This window comes from Acinonyx jubatus, chromosome D4, assembly GCF_027475565.1.
Source record: "Acinonyx jubatus isolate Ajub_Pintada_27869175 chromosome D4, VMU_Ajub_asm_v1.0, whole genome shotgun sequence".
Classification (NCBI taxonomy): domain Eukaryota; kingdom Metazoa; phylum Chordata; class Mammalia; order Carnivora; family Felidae; genus Acinonyx; species Acinonyx jubatus.
The window spans coordinates 89895579-89907782 of NC_069391.1; the positions used below are offsets into that span (position 1 = coordinate 89895579).

Below are 12204 nucleotides of genomic sequence, written 5' to 3' on the forward strand. Positions count from 1 at the left end.
ACAGGGCAGCCTGTGAGTCCCTGACTCCAGCATGCTGGTCCCCCCCCCCCCCCCCCCCCCCGCCGTGCCGGCTCTGTAGGCCCAGGCCAGCCCAGATGCACCAGGAGCACTGGCATGTTGCCAAGAATCTAAATTACCCGTCAGTCCTAGGTCCACATGTGTTGATTCTAAAATTTTTTTTAATGTTTATTTATTTTCGAGAGAGAGACAGAGAGGGAGGGAGGGGCAGAGAGAGATGGAGACACAGAATCCGAAGCGGGCTCCAGGCTCTAAGCTGTCAGCCCAGAGCCCGACGCGGGGCTCCAACTCTCAAACTGAGAGATCACCACCTGAGCTGAAGTCGGATGCTCAACCGACTGAGCCATCCAGGTGCCCCCCACATGTGTGGCTTCTAAAGGTTCACACATTGGACGACAGGGCTCTGAGCCAGGCAGCCTGAGCCCTGACCCTGACTTCACATCAGTTCCTGGGTCATCACTTTGCACCTCACGCCAGAAGCAGGTGCGGGGCGGGGCCCTACAGAGCAGTGATCGGAGCCGGCGGCAGGTGACAGGCCATCTCTGTCCTGGCCTGGTTGTGGGGCACCGACAGCTTTCCCAAGCTCTGGGAGACACACGTCCCCTGCGTGGGAGCCAAAGGAGACACCAGGCCCAGCTCACGGGTCTGCTGTGACGATGGAGTCCAGGAAGCACACATGACCTCTGACAGACGGGAGCTGACGTCACCTCCTGTCACAGGTGATGGAGTTGTAAGCGGAGCCAGGTGACGGAGCCCAGACCCTGCAAGCGACAGTCAGCCGGGCCGGGATCAGACAGAAGCTTGTCTCCTGCTCTCCCTGCCCCTTCGGGCTGTGACTTCCCAGTCCCCCCGTGTGCCCAGGCCGCACTGCACCCAGGCAAATGGGAAGGTCTGCAGAGGTGCCCCTCCCCCCCTCCCAGGGCCTTGTTCATCAGCCGTCCTTGGGTGCAAAGAGAGATCCTGGGGCACAGCCAGGAACAAGGGCCAGACCTTCTCCTTGACTTTGCTCTGGCTGTGCTCCATGGGCCTCATCCATGGGTCCCATGTACAAGGGTCAGACCCCAGAGACACAATGGTCCCTTCCCCAGGGGATGGCTAACTGGGTCCCGCTGACCTTCTTCCTTGCTGCTTACTTCCCTCGGCACTGAGCACTTCCTTTCAGAGGAGCCCTTGAGCTCCCGAATCGACCAGCACACACAGAATGAGGTCTCCCCACCCCATGGAGAAGGACCAATCCACAGTTGCTGATGGCCTCTGCCATCACAAGTCACGGAGAGACTGGAGGCTGGGGCCTGCCCCACAGGCATCCAGCCGGTGAACACGGGCATTTTACAGGGTGAAGGTGGAGTACGGGGCCTCTATCCTTGCAGCTATGAAAAAAAAAAGTCGGTGCCTTCGTAAGCCAGGATTCAAAACCAGATTTGCTGGCATCTCTAATCTTCTTCAAATCACCTCCCTGCTAAGATCAGGACACAGACAAAACCACCGCGCCCTGGGAGTAACACGAGGCCCCCACCAAACGTAAGAAGGTGCCCGCCTTTGATCTGCTCATGACTTTAATATTTGCAGCGGGCGCATCGGGCTGAGTGGAGACCACAGATGCACACTCAAAGCAAACGAGGTAAAGCGGCACTGGTTTTGAAATCCCTCCGTGTTTTCTATCTATCCGCCTAGGCACTGGGCCGGGCTTGCACCGGGGACCCTGATCCACCCTGCGGATGAGAGTCCTGAGCAAGCAAAGTCCTCCCTCCGCCTCTCTGGGCCCTGATTTCTCAGCCTTCCAAGGAGTCTAGGAATGGCTGCACCCTCCAGGGGAGGGCCGGCTGCGAAGGGGAGGCGGCTCCGGGAGCCACCTCTGGCTGCCAGGCGGCCTCGGGGACCACATCACAGAGGAGCCGCCTGCTCACCTGGGGAGGGGCGGGGCCTTCCCGGGTCTCGGCAGGAGGGGGCGCATGCGCAGTGGAGGGGGCGGGCCTGCCCCGGCTCCCTCCGGCGCTCCTTCCTCCTGAGAGCGGCCGGACGGGTTCTCCGGGTGGCAGCTGGGCCAGGCGGGCCGGAACACCTCGTTCCAAGCAGTGTCCTGGAGGGCCGCCTTCCCTGTCCCCACTCCGTACGGGATCAGAACGTGACAAAGGCGTGTGTGACAAAGCCGTACCTTCATGCGTCCCCGTGACCCCGAGGATGCCAGGGGAGGAAAGGGTCGGCCTCTGAGCAGGTTACACCTGGCAGCGTTTTCAGGGAAAGAGAAGAGACCCAGAGAGAAAAGCTCCAGGCTTTCTTCTTGGTGTCCTCTCGGGAGGGCATCGCCTGGCCACTCTGGGAGGGGTCGGACCAGATTGGACATAGCACGTGCCCAGCAGGCCCCCCAATAATTAGATTTTGGAGAAGAGTGTGTCTTGGCCCGTGATTTCCCTTAGTTGTCTTCATCAGTGGGGTTTTTTAGTTCTGTTTTTTAGGGTTTATTTTTGAGACTGAGAGAGAATAGGGGGCGTGGGTGCAGAGGGAGAGGGAGACAGAATCCGAAGCGGGCTCCGGGCTCCGAGCCGTCAGCACAGAGCCCGATGCGGGGCTCGAACCCACGAACCACGAGATCATGACCTGAGCCGAAGTCGGCTGCTTAACTGACTCAGCCACCCAGGCGCCCCTTCATCAGTGGGTTTTAATGCAGATGCCCGGACCCTGGTCCAACCAGATGTCGGCAGGGCATCCCAGGTATCTGCCTTTATCAGAGACACCCATGATTCTGACACTGCAGGGCCACAGAGCCCCAAGAATCCCCAGCACCTCACCCCAGTGTTGGCGGAATAAAGCCTGAGGAGTCTTGAAAAATCCTCATCATGGTGAATTTCACCCTGGGCCATGTACCATTAAAATTCAGTCAAGTCCTACAGCAAAACTCAAGGACACGGACATGTGGCGGGCCCTACGTGGCCTCTCTCACACCCTCGTGGCCTCTGGATTTCCAGACCCTGTGAATGGCACCCTGCGAGACACCCACACTTGGAAAGCTGGCTCAGCCGGGAGCCTTCCTGGAATGAGCCACGTTTCTGCCCCCACGTGGGAAAGCAGGCTCCTGGGGAAGGGGCTGGGTCTTGGTGTGTGCGTGAGTATGTACGTGTGTGTGTGTGCGCGCGCGCACTCACCATCACCCAAGGGCTCTTCCACGTCTTGTGCTTCCTGCTTCCGGGGCCTCTGGGCCCTCTGACAGCGGCCTGGGGTGGGGGTGGGGAGCCTGTGTGGCCTCTTCTCCAGCAGCCTGTTCCCAACAGCCTTTTCCCCCCATCCTGTTTCTTCAATGACGAAGAAAGGCACTAACTGTGGTTAAAACTCACCGAGCTCGGGGCTTTCACCCACGTTCTCCCATGAAATGTCTCGGAACATTCTTCCAAGGAGGCAATATTCTCAGCCCATGAAAGTCTAGTCTGCCCAAGGTCATGCTGCCAGCAGCAGAGTATGGCTTGGGCTCCAGGCCTCGTGCGAGGTTGGTCCTTAAGCAGAGGGCCGTAGACTTTGGGAGATATTCCTGTTTTGGAAACTGACATCTCCATGGGGCTGTGTGGCCCACCCACACCTCCCACGGAGCCAACACCCACCCAGGAGGGGCGCAGCACGCACACAGAGGCCGCCCCTGTCGGCCCGGGGGACCCTGAGGAAGCCTGCTCACCTGCCTCCCTCCAGCCTGGTGACCAGAGCGGGGCGGTGATGGGGCCCCCCGGGACTTCCCAGATGGCCCACAGAAGCCCAGGAGGGTGAGTGGTGGGGACTGTTGGGTGACCAGGCAGAGTGTGGAGTGAAAGCTGGCTGCATTGTTCCAGGGATTCTGGGACCCATTTTCTTAAGACCCTTGGTGTGGGCGGGGGGAGGGGAGTGTGGCGTCCTGGTACTTTGCCTTGACATCCTAGTTGACCTCAGACCCTCTCAAATGTCTCCCTCTGCCTGCAGAACTCTGTCTGTGTCCCGTTTCTCTTCCCAACACCCTGGGGTACAGACACGTCACAGCTGCATGGGTGACACCCCACAGGGACGTACTCACTTGAGCAGGTGTGGAGTCCCAAAGCCGAGCCGTGGCCCCCACCAGGTGGCCGTGAGCACCACGCACAGAGCTTGAATGTATTGTTCGTTTGCTGTGAGTTGACAGGGCCCCCGGGGACCTGGTGTCACGAGTTTGGGGGGCATAATGCAAGCCAGTGGAAAGAGAAACCTGTGGTACCTCCCGGCCCCTTCCCTCCAATAAGGCAGCAGAAACGGGCAACTGCAAGGGACCTCAGCCTACCCCCTGCACAGCTCTGGGTCTGACAGATGGTGAGGGCCCCGAGCGCCATCCACACAGCCCACAGGAGCGGCTCTAAACTGCTCCGAGGACAATGATACCTGCTGCCCTTCAGGTCAGGGCAGCCCCGGGGGAGAGGGCAAGAGCTGGGCCCCGGTCAGCTCCTCTCCCACCAGTGAGCGGGCCACACCCCGCCCCTGGAGACTTGCGTTCCCCCCAGGACGCAAGGGGGGCCACCAATCCCCGCGCCCCGGCAGATGGGGAAGACGGAAGCCGGCCGCAGAGTGTTGTCGTCGGCGTCCAGACGGCACCCGAGGCAGGTTCACAAGCTTGCGCACTCGGCCCTGGGGCCCGCTTCCAGGCAGCCTGCACCCCAGCGTCAGCTGACCGCCTTCCCAGGGCCACCAGCGCGGGGGGATCCAGGCCCGGGGCCGGCTTGTGCAACGTGTGCGTGCCCCGGGCCTCCCTCTCGGGCCGGCTGTCTGCTGCCCGGACTCCCCCCCGAGGCCGACACAGCACGTAATCGTTTGTGCATAAACACGGCCGGGAGCACGCGGGAGGTGCTGACCGCGCAGGAGCAGAATTTCACAACCGAGGCCCGTTCCGTTTCCAGTGAACCGAGGAGGCAGCCGCGGGGCAGTGAGCGCGGAGGAGATGCTGTTTCCCTCTGTTCTCAGCGTTGTTTACTCCAGAGCACTTGGTTCTGGGAAGCAGCCTCTTGGCAGGAGGAACGGCCCCTCCCCCACGGCCGGCCCTCCGGTCGCCCAGCGGGGCCCTGGCACTCACGGTGTGCACCCGAGCCCAGTGGAGGCGGTCCCTCTGCTGAGCGCAGGCTCCCGGGGGGATGTGCACCGAGAGCCCTCTGCAGGGGTCCCAACAGGGAGGGTCCCCTCAGGTCCGCATGTTGCTCTGCAGTGTTCTGCCACGAGAACGAGGGACAGACAGAGCCTGCTCGCTGGCCCAGCTGAGGCAGGGTGCGGCAGGGAGAGGGGCCGGGGCAGTCGCATCCTCTGTCTGCCAGGCCCGTTCGCACAGGGCCAGGGAGCCACCGAACGGGAGGGCCTGCCCGCTCCACCTGCACGCGTGTCCCAGAGGTGGCCGCGCCTCCGCTCCCGCACACCTCCACTCACTGCGCTCCCGGCCTGGCCGCCTGCAGCATTCCAACTTTCCATCGGTGGAAGCTATGTGCACATCTCCCCAGGCACCAGCGTAAGAGCGTTTGGTGGCCTCAGCACGGTGGCAGCTGGTGGCAGTCGGCAAAATGCATACAAGTTCTTGCACCGGCAGCCGGGTCTGCTGGCCCAGGCCACCCGGAGACAGTGGCCCCCGAGAAACCGGCCTTCCTCCCGCAGCCTCCTCCGTGGCTGCAGGCACACCGTTCTTGCCAAAGGAGAAAAGTATAAACTCTTAGAAGTTTCTCCCAGAACACATTTTACCTACCTGCGTACTTGGAGCCCACACGGCATCACTGAACGCTGCAGAAAGCTGTGAACAGCACAGAGACGCCGTCCCCTGCTCCGTCACACTCCTCCTGGGCTGCGTCTCCCGTGATGCTTCAGTGTCCCCATCTGCACTTTCCCGAGCAAGGTCAGAGCAGAAGGTACTGGGGCCTGGTGACCCTCAAGACGGAAATTGTCTTTATAAAGAGGACAGGGCTTTGCAGAGACTCACAACTTAACCGGAGTCCCCTTTGGGGGATAAGTGAACTAAAGAAAAGCCAGAGTGATTTGCCTGAGTCCATTAGAGACGTGAGCAGGCTGGGGTTCCCCACTTGCCCTTGTGGAAGTGGACATGGGGGCACGAACACCTTGCTGAGGCCACTCTCAGGCACCTGTCCTTGGGACGCCCTCCCTCCTGGGCGTCACTCAGCCCCGGGGACACACAGGGACCGGCTGCAGCATGGAGGGTCAGGGTGGGCGGGAAAGGGGGGCTCTCCTCTGGGCTCCACGTGCCCCATGAGGAGCCCAGAGGGCTTGAAAGAGGGTTATCGGGTGAAGTGAGTGACAGGACTCTGGGCTCGCCTGGGGACCTGCTGAGGACCCTTTAGAAGACACAGGATGGCAGCTTAGAGACCACTGGCATTGGGGAAGGCCTGTTCCGGGCACGGCCCCCGTGGTGACCACACCACACATGAGGCCAAGCCTTCTCTGCCACATTTTCACCAGGCTGGATCAAGTTCCTCGGAGCCCCTGCGGGCGCGTGCACAACCGGGGCCTCCAGCATGAGGGGCTTCCTCGGCTATTCAGATATGGGAGAAGTAGGGACAGCCAGGCCCAGATGGGAACCAAACACAGATGCAGAAGACAGGTGACTCTCCTGGGCGCAGCAGGACCAGCCAGCGTCGCCCTGGCCCCTCGGTCAGGTGGCCTGGGTGCAGCACACTCACAAGACCAGGTGACCCTCCAGATGGAGCTGAGCCGGGGCCAGGCCCGTGCACCCACCAATACATCCAATGCGTTCACTTCCAAGAAGGAAGCTTCGGGCTGTTCTAGAAGGAGACAGATCTGCATCTGTGTCCGCCCACAGAAACTTCCTTGCTTCTTAGCGTCTGACTTAGACCCCCCCAGCCGTGGGGCCTCACTCCCTCCCTGGGCCTCCAGACACCAGCTGACCGGGTCTCTGGTGGCCCCACTGGTGGCGGGGGAGAGGCCGGCCACGTGGGTGAGGGCCGCACGGGTGGTCATCGTGGCCTGGTGCCCCAGGGGTGGCCACGCTCAGCTCTGGCCGAGCACCGGCAGGGAGCGTAGAGCCCACCCCCTCTCTGCTGAGGAGGACTTTGACTTTGGCAGATGTTTGACCCGGACCCCTGGTTTCCCCATACCTGAAGATAACCCAGCCCGTGGCCACCAGCATCCCCGGGGGAACCGGACGGCAGGAGGGGGGCGGTCGCAGGGCCTGCAGACCGGCCTCAAAGCTCTGGGCGGGAAGACTCAAGCCCACGTCTCTACCGCCACATCTGGGACAGGAGGTAGCAAGAGCCACGTGGCCCTGCCGCCACGAGGCCCAGGGACCAGGACTCAGATCCTGCTCTGTCTTTGGGGGGAACAGGGCCGTGGCTCAGAGAAGTGTTGGAAAGCATGTGGCACAGGAGTGATTGGTGTGTGGTGGGCTGGCCACAGGGTCTGTCTCTAGAAGGTTCCTGCTAACTCTGAGCCCCCTCTCACCCCCCCAGAGGCAGACTTCTCAGGGTATGTATCAGCATTTGTTGTTTCACTACTAACAGATCATAGAATTGCTGTCATATTCTCTTATTATGAAAATATGACCGAGCTAATTATTTTTCAATGTGCCCTGTGGGTCAGGCACCTGCGGGAACAGGGACAATGCACAGGGAGCCAGTGGGGGCCCACAGGCAGGGTGCACCCCCACGGGAGGTGAGGGATGGGGCAAGGGCAGGGACAGGGGAGGAGAGGACTGGGAGGGGAGGGGAGGTAGGGGAAGGGAGGAGCAAAGTCCCCATAAACCTCGACGGGGCAGTGAGGGTCCAGGGGAAGGCTCATGGGGCCCCGGGAAGGGCAGTGAGTGATTAGGGGGCCACACGGGAGCAGTACAGGAAACTGACTCTCCAGAGCCCAGACTCAGGGCGCCAAGTGCTGAGGAAGGGCTCACAGGACCCTCGTCCTGTTGCTGCCCCACCCCCAGGTGGCTGCACTTGTCCTTCAGGGGATGCTAGAAGGCTGCAAAGACTTTCCTGCTCCCTCCGCCCATTGCCGAGGGGAGCCACCTTCCTTCCCTGGGGGGCAGACTGGCTCCCATGACCGTGGTGGGGGGGGGGCGCAGCAGAGGAGGATTTCTGGTGTACCTGGGGCCAGATTACTAGCTTTATAGCTCCCCCCTCATCTCTTGGAAGCCCAGCTGCAATGGAGAAAATCCAAGGGCCCTGCTGGAAAGGCCAAGTGTGGGTGCTCTGGCCAGGCTGCCCCCCGTGAGCAAAGTGGTCCTGGACCCCTCCGGCCAGCCCACCCCCGGCTGGGTGTCACCACAGGACCTGCATCGGCTCCGGGAGGAGCAGGGCGAGCCCTGCCCAAATTCCTCACCCACAAGTCAGGGCACACAGTAAATGACTGCTGCTCGAAACCTCTAAATGTGGGGTGGGGGCGGCCACGGATCACCAGGACACACAGCTCTGCGTCCCTCCCCCTCCCCTCCGCGGGCTCGTCCCAGCCGCTGGCACCAAGCACCGTCAAGGAGGGGACAGGCCGGGGCCGGGTGCTCACATCGCCACCTGCTGCAGTGCGGGTCTGGCGGGCACCACATCTCACGCACCCCGGCAGTGCAAGACTCAAGGCGCCGTAATTCGCCTGCACCGCGGGGAATTACTAGCAAACACAGGCATTTAACTATGTCCGTTGAGTTTCAGGCAACACCTTCTGAAGCTCTAACAGGTTGTTCGGAGCGGAAAGCCATTTCCCCCTGCAGCGAGATGATCTGTGCTCATTGTCATACCCGGGAGGGGGGACCACAGACCTCTCCAGCCTCAGCCTTGGTCCTGAGAGTGCGAGGTTTTTTCCAACAGTGTCCCCAAAGTGGTAAAGTGGATCCCAAGGAAGCAACCGACGCTCCTTAGAGAATCTCGCATGGACAAGAACCGAGGAGCTGGCTCTAACCCTGCTCTGTGTTTACCAACCAGGGATCCCACACAAGTCGCCTGACTTCTCTGAGCCTCAGTGTCCCCATCTGGAAAACAGGCTGCGGGGCCGGCGCGGCAGCCACACCTCCAGCACCTGTTCTGGCCTCCTGGAAACGCTGGCTTCACCTCCCACCGGATGCTGGCCAATCTCGTGTGCAGTTCCCAGGAGGAAGCCCCGGCATGCGGCGTGTCCACACAGGGCGTCTACTCCCCACCGTCCTGCTGGGTGTGTCTGCTGCCCTCCACTCGCCTGGCCTGGGCTCCGTCTCCCCCCTCCGGGAGTCAGGACAAGTGCGCTGGGAGCCCCTACCAGGTGCCCGCCCAGTGCTGTCAGCGACTCCCATTGTGGACACAGGCCAGTGTTTGCACTCCAGCCAGGAGTAGCCGGCTTGCGAGACGCCTCCCAACTGACCAAGCCACTCAGATGGTCTAGAATGTTCATGAAGGGTCTGGAACAGGGTTCTGGCAAGCGGGGAGAAAGATTCTGAGGCTGCATCCAGACGCTGCCTGCAATGACTTTGTGATGTATGCCAAGGGGGAGGGGGCGCCTGTGTGTTGGTACTTGGCCATCCCAGCTTTGCAGAACATTCCGCGGGGGGCGAGGCTTGCCGATGGACTGACAGAGACATGGCAGGAAAAGTCCCACCGACCAGAGCGGTGCCTCCACCACGGAGCCGGCCGGCATCTGAGGCTCAAAAGCGGCTGGTCTCCCTCAGTGACTCCGAGCTGAGCAGACCAAGATCCAGGGTGACCCTCCACCTCTCAACAGGCCAGGGCGTGTGCTCCGGCCGAGCAGCCAGACATGCGGCCAGTCTGCGCCCTCAGGGAGCAGAAAACTAACACCTCCCTCGGCAGGAGAGGGCCAGCCACGTTGCTCCCATTCCAGGGCGCAGGGAGACCGTTTGAACGGGAGGTGTCCGTCCGGGCAGGCACGGCAGGTCAGGGCCGACCAGGAGGTGGTCATCCTAACACAACCTGGCCATCGTCCCTCCCTCTGAGTGGAGCTGGGTGGCCCCATCCTGGTAAGGCCGTCCAGGGGCCTGCATGTTTTCAGGGTTGCAGAAGGCTTTGGGATTTGAAGAACAAAATGTGTTACCCATTCACTCATTCATTCATCCATTTTGCAAAGAAGCTGCTCACAGGCCGGGCAGGACATCCAGCCATGATTTCTGGCTACATCCCTCCAGCTGAACCCATAAGGGCCGCGCAGGGCGACCCGACCTTCAGGCCACAGCGAGACTCCACCGCCTCGGGCCCATCTCCTCTCTGTTGCCAGATTCGTACCCGTCCGATTGCACGGAACGTACCTCCTCTCCCAGAGACAGCCGGCTCCTCAGCTGTGTCCCCATCGAGGCTCCAGGCCCTGCAAAAACAAGAGACAGGCCTGAGTGTCACAAGGTACAGGGACCAGGCCTGGATGTCTGGGCTCTGACCTACATGACTCAGCCAGGGGAAGGCTCGCTGCTCAGGGCTCAGACGGCTCAGGGAGAACCTGCGAGAGACCGGAGGTGGCCCCTGGTGTCAGGGAAACGTGGGCTTTACCCAGACAGGAGAACAGAGGCAGGACAGGCCATTCTAGGCGGAAGGAATCATCTGCAAAGACAAGCACGTGTGAAAGTGGGTGCGTCCGTGCGTCTGGGAAGGGACAGGAGCTGGAAGATCACATCACTCCCGCCCAGCAAGGTCAGTCAGGATCCAGGAGACTTGCCATGAGGGTCTGTGGAGAAGCAGAAGTCAGCCCGGGGTCTCTCAGGGATACACAGGAGCCAAGGAGGAAGGAGGGAACCCAGTCCCTTTGCCGGAACCGGAATGCAGGGAATTCCAAGGAGTGGGGAACCCAGTAGGGCTGCACGGCCGGGAAACTATGGGAAGGAATGTGAGGGTACAACGAGCATGTGCTGTCACCACCACCACCTAGCCGAGCAGAGCAGAGACCCAAGTCCCTCACGGCACACACAGGACAAACACTGGTTGGGTTCAGCGTATCGGTGCGCGACAGAAAGTGTGCAGGTAATAGAAAATGCGGGAGGGGATCTTCATGAGCCTGGCTCAGGGACGACTTGCCCGAGCAATACACGAAACCCGGAAGCCGTCAGGGGACAGCAGATCCTGGAGCACAGGAACCCGAAATGCACTTGCAGGGAAAGAGAAAGAATATTTTCAACTTTCATCACCAGGCTAAGGGTCCCTGTACATAACGTACCAGTGCCCCAGAGAGGCCACCGTCACAGCCCCAGCGGCCCTGGGGTCCTGACACCCTCAGCCAGGAACGTGGAGTGGGAGGGAAGATCCCTTGCTGTGATCACCCCCCAAATCAACCGCTTGCCATCAGATTCTGGCCTCAGGTCCTGCTTCCCGGAGGCCCCGCCCTAGATACTTGCACACGGCGGGCAACCAGGCGCGCGTCTCGGCATCTTCCGAGTCCAAAACGTGGGCTCCCTGTTGGGTCCCTGTCCTCCCGCCTCCACACTCTCCTGGCCACTTCTTCAACTCAGAGCGGCAGCCCTGGTCCTGAGAAGACATGGCGGGCAGGATGGGCAGTGTGCCGGTCTCCCCGTGCCCCCCCCCCGGCCAGGCCCCCACTGTGGGGTGCAGGCACTGAGAGCTGGGAGCCCCGTGGCTCTGGGTCCCTCCCATGGACTGGGTGCAGGACCCGGACACAGGAACAGGGGCGGCCCCCGCACGCCCCGGCGCAAGTGGCCTGGCCACGACTATTCCTGGAAGTTCAGCGACTCGCTGTTGCTGAGCCCCAGCCCGAGAGCAAAATGCCTTCAAGACCCCAGGAAAAGTGACGCTAAATTCAGAGCGACTTTGGGGACCTGCTTTCTGGCCTCAGGTCCCCGGTTTTCTGGCAGTGTCCAAGCGGGAGCAGCTGCTTCTTTCCCGCCTTTATTTATTGCCCATTTGTTTTTCCTCTTCTTAGTCGCTTCCTCGTCTTTGCATATCTGGACACGCTCCGTCCCTGGGAGTGAGTAGGGGGATGTCCCCCACTGCCTGGTGGAGCCCCCGGGGCGCACTGACGTCCTAGCCAGACATCTGCTGCCTGTGCACTCGGTATCCAAGACGGTGGTGCCCAAACTAACTTAGCTGCCGCGGCCCCTCCCCGCTGTGGCTGGGATGGCGTTCCGTGTCCCTCTCTCCACTCCCAGATGGACAAGCGTGACACGGGCCCGGAGTCACTCAGGGAGGACAGATGAGCTCACTGCTCAAAGAGCTGCTTTGTGGGTGTTGAGAGTCGGCTTCAAGGGCACATTCCAGGCTCTGTGTCCCACAGAAGAAAGGACGT

General features: G+C 61.3%; 1 long non-coding RNA gene across 2 annotated transcripts; it reads right to left on the reverse strand.

The window, feature by feature from the left end:
• Positions 1-204: 204 nt before the first annotated feature.
• Positions 205-8038, reverse strand: LOC128312263 (uncharacterized). Of its 2 annotated transcripts, XR_008291335.1 has the most exons (3): positions 3351-8038; positions 1926-3230; positions 205-1388 (listed from the first exon to the last, which is right to left on the reverse strand). It is a non-coding gene; the product is annotated as an uncharacterized LOC128312263 (long non-coding RNA). The 2 variants fall into 2 exon arrangements; XR_008291334.1 differs by having other exon boundaries at positions 1926-8038.
• Positions 8039-12204: the final 4166 nt, after the last annotated feature.